At 44.9% G+C, this 3811-nt stretch overlaps 1 non-coding gene across 1 annotated transcript; it reads right to left on the bottom strand.

Moving 5' to 3' along the window:
• Positions 1–1425: 1425 nt before the first annotated feature.
• trnal-cag (transfer RNA leucine (anticodon CAG)) lies at positions 1426–1507 on the bottom strand. The gene has a single exon. It is a non-coding gene; the product is annotated as a tRNA-Leu (tRNA).
• Between the last annotated feature and the right edge of the window lie 2304 nt (positions 1508–3811).

The raw sequence follows: 3811 nt of genomic DNA, 5'->3' as shown, positions 1-3811 counted from the left end.
TTGAAAACGTAAAAAAAAGACACTTTAAATTGATGACAAAATATAGACAAAGATGTCGTCGATGTTTGTACCGTAGGGCGAGGTGGAATAGGTTGGGACGACTTTCCCTGCAGCGTAACAGCTGCGACATGACCTTATGGAAGGCTGGTAAACTGAGTATTTACGTGTTTTACCCAAGTTGGTGTGAGTTGAAAACTCGACAGCATAGCTTTAAGGTGAGTGGGCTGAAAGTGAGAAAGGACCTGAGGCACATTTCCCACAAAGAAGGTTGTGCGTGTTTGGAATGATCTACCAGAGGAAGTGGAGCAGGCTATTACACTCATAAAATTGCAAAAGTAATCGGGTGAGTTTCTGGATAAGATGCGTTTAGAGGGATTGGGGCCAAATGCTGGGGAACGGGACTTGTTTAATTTTGGCTATGGGGTGAGCATGGACGAGGTCCACCGAAGTATCTTTTTCCACGGTGTACCCCAATAACGTCGTGTTGCTTCCACCGGCTTTAAAGGATTACTTTTTAGCGGAGTTTGCCATCGCAGTCTGTGGCACAATCATTTAGTCTGTTCGACTGCTCACGGGAAAGGTAGTATTGTGAAACACTGCAGACACGAACGACTTCCTTACTTTAGCTCCGACTGACCGTACTTGGTGAAATTTTCCCAGATCCTCAGCTGAGGATTTTTGCTGCTGGAAGTTACCTCAGAAACCCTGTTAAATCGAAATGTATTGAGCGAATCGCAAAGCAGAAAGCATTTAACACGGAACACAAACAAAACTGGCATACCTCATTCATTTTCAGACACAGAGATGCATGAGTGCTAAATGTGATACAGTCCGAGGGCATGAGTCATAAAGTAATCTCACAACTAACAACAGGGCATTTCCAAACTACTCTTTCAAACATACTGCAGCCTTAGTGCACCACCACTTTCCAGACAATGCTGAAAAGAGAGAAAGAAAGAACATAATAAGAATTGGCCGTAAAAAGTGAATTTCACCAATCACAGTCTCGATTAGATTACCTTTCCCTTCCGATGTTTCCAGGACGGAAATGAAGGAAATGGGAGAAATTCAATAAGGTATGACATCGAAATTCATTGGAACGATTTTCCCATAAGCTAGAAACCCAAATAACATCGAGTAGAGTCACCGTAGGACTTCGTTTCACAACAGCGATGAAATAACAGTCTCCATTCGGTTCCAGTAAAAGCACAACTGGCCTGGGACAGCAGAACTGTTTGCGATTTTCCGCGCGGGAGGCGAACACGACCATGACAGCAGAGACATTTTGAAATATTTGGCAGTATCCCACACCACAGTTAATTCCCTGGGAAGCAAACCCATTTTACTTTTGTTTTCAACATCAATATACAGTGGGCCCAAAACAGCATGTTAACAAGCTGCAGCGTTGGAGTTGATTAACAGAAATGGCAGTGGTGGGATTCGAACCCACGCCCCTTTCGAGACTGGAACCTGGATCCAGCGCCTTAGACCGCTCGGCCACACTACCAGCCGGCCCGGCCGCCTCATTTTCTTGTATTTCCAATTGTGCTCGTGCATGAGCACAGATGCAAAGTCACATCAAAAGAGTTCCATGATTCCTCTCGAACTCGCACAGCTGCTGGGATGTGACCCGCTACAATGAAAATTTCGCAGCAAATATTGATAGCCCATCAATCCAGACAAAAATCAATGGTAAGCTGAGTCACTCTTCTCAGACTCTTTTCAGGTACAAATGTATCTGTGAGTGCGTGAGAATATGGGTTCGCTTATGATTTCGTCAAATAACCATGAGCTGCTTGACATTACTGGAATTTCCATTCTTGCTTTGCTAAATAATTTCACACATTGCTCGAAACAGGACGACTTTCACGTTTACACGGAACACGAAACACACCGGACTACAGGGAAAATGCACAAACCTGAGCAGGCCGTGTTCCACATCATACCGTGCAGCATAGTTTCAGTCACTGTGTCTGTTTTTTTTTCAGAATAAGAGTCCCAAAGAATGTTCTCCACCCTAAAACCGGAGGTAGCATTACAATCCGAGAACGACAGATCACATTGTGAGGATGTTCTGACCTCGGAGACAGTTCGAGATGCCACTTTCATTGCCTTTTACCTTAACCGTGCAATTTGCTGCAGAGATGTTCACTCCTGGACATGAGCCACATGGATAAAAAACTGAGTTGGAAACCTGTGTGGGAATCGACGAGAAGAGACTCAATAAATTTTGTGAAATTCCATGGTGCTTTTTAGAAATGCAGTTTCTGTTCACCTCAATATAAAAGCCAGTTTCTGAACATAGTAACAGAAGTCACAAGGTAATTACCTCACCGCACACCCCACTCCAGAAGAGGTGCTAACTGCCCTTGAGTGCTTTTTGTTCTCGATGTGAAGAACTCTCACGCCTGAGTCACCTTCACGTCTCTGGCTGCTGAGTGAATCACAAAGAAGGAATTTCACTAGAGCTGCAACTGCCTCACTTCTCCACTCGCCCTCCCCGTTTACATTTTCCTGCTCGTCAGTGATTTAAAGAAAACTAAATGGATGCGATGTCATTCTGTCGCCTCTCTGTCGATTCCTCCGTTTCAGTTCCAACATGACTTAGATCTCGGGGCGGACCTTAATACTAGCGACGCTATGAATGCGCAAGTCGAAAGGTTCCTCTGAGAGTGGAATTTCTTTCATTGCTGTTGCTGATTGAATGAGCCACTAACGTGCGAATTGCTCCAAAACATGATTCAGGACATCTGGTGCCAATTCCCGCACGTCGAATAACGATTGACAGCTTCCAAATGAGGTCTTTCTGAGACGACCTTGGGGTACATTTGACAGACAGACAAGTTCAGGAATTCGTGGTGCGCTGTGACACCAAAGCATCTGCTTCTTTCCTGTCTTTGAACCGAGCCGCCTGCGCAAGGAATGCAAATGCGGTACTGCTTTTCGTGGAAGGATCAGAAGGCGGTAACTACACTCTCAAACAGAATGGCATATGATTAGAACCAGGTTGGAGAAAAACTTAACAACGCTTTGCACTGTAATTAAATGGAATTGCATTACATTTCACTACGAGAGTAGATTTGTTCAAGCAAATTCTAAGGCAGGTTTGCAGATGCGAAACCAAGCAAGAAAGCTCAGCTCTTGTCCATGAAAAAGGCTGCAGTTGAAGAACAAAGCAGTTTCTGCCCAGTTTCGAACTGGGGAACCGTTCGCGTGTTAGGCGAAAGTGATGACCACTACACTACAGAAACAAGCCGCAGCCGCCTGTGCGGCGGCTCCGTGGCGTCCAGCACTGGAAGTTGAATCCGTTCTACGTTTCACCTTTCTGTTTCCAATATCTCGTTGTTGTCCAGCGCAATTGACATCTTGAAAACGTAAAAAAAAGACACTTTAAATTGATGACAAAATATAGACAAAGATGTCGTCGATGTTTGTACCGTAGGGCGAGGTGGAATAGGTTGGGACGACTTTCCCTGCAGCGTAACAGCTGCGACATGACCTTATGGAAGGCTGGTAAACTGAGTATTTACGTGTTTTACCCAAGTTGGTGTGAGTTGAAAACTCGACAGCATAGCTTTAAGGTGAGTGGGCTGAAAGTGAGAAAGGACCTGAGGCACATTTCCCACAAAGAAGGTTGTGCGTGTTTGGAATGATCTACCAGAGGAAGTGGAGCAGGCTATTACACTCATAAAATTGCAAAAGTAATCGGGTGAGTTTCTGGATAAGATGCGTTTAGAGGGATTGGGGCCAAATGCTGGGGAACGGGACTTGTTTAATTTTGGCTATGGGGTGAGCATGGACGAGGTCCACC

The sequence above is a fragment of the Chiloscyllium plagiosum genome, unplaced genomic scaffold (assembly GCF_037043375.1).
Source record: "Chiloscyllium plagiosum isolate Xiang-an unplaced genomic scaffold, Cpla_swu_hap1 HiC_scaffold_38, whole genome shotgun sequence".
Taxonomy (NCBI): Eukaryota; Metazoa; Chordata; class Chondrichthyes; order Orectolobiformes; family Hemiscylliidae; genus Chiloscyllium; species Chiloscyllium plagiosum.
The sequence above is the reverse complement of the archived record's forward strand: the minus strand, read 5'-3'. Positions and strand labels throughout refer to the sequence as shown.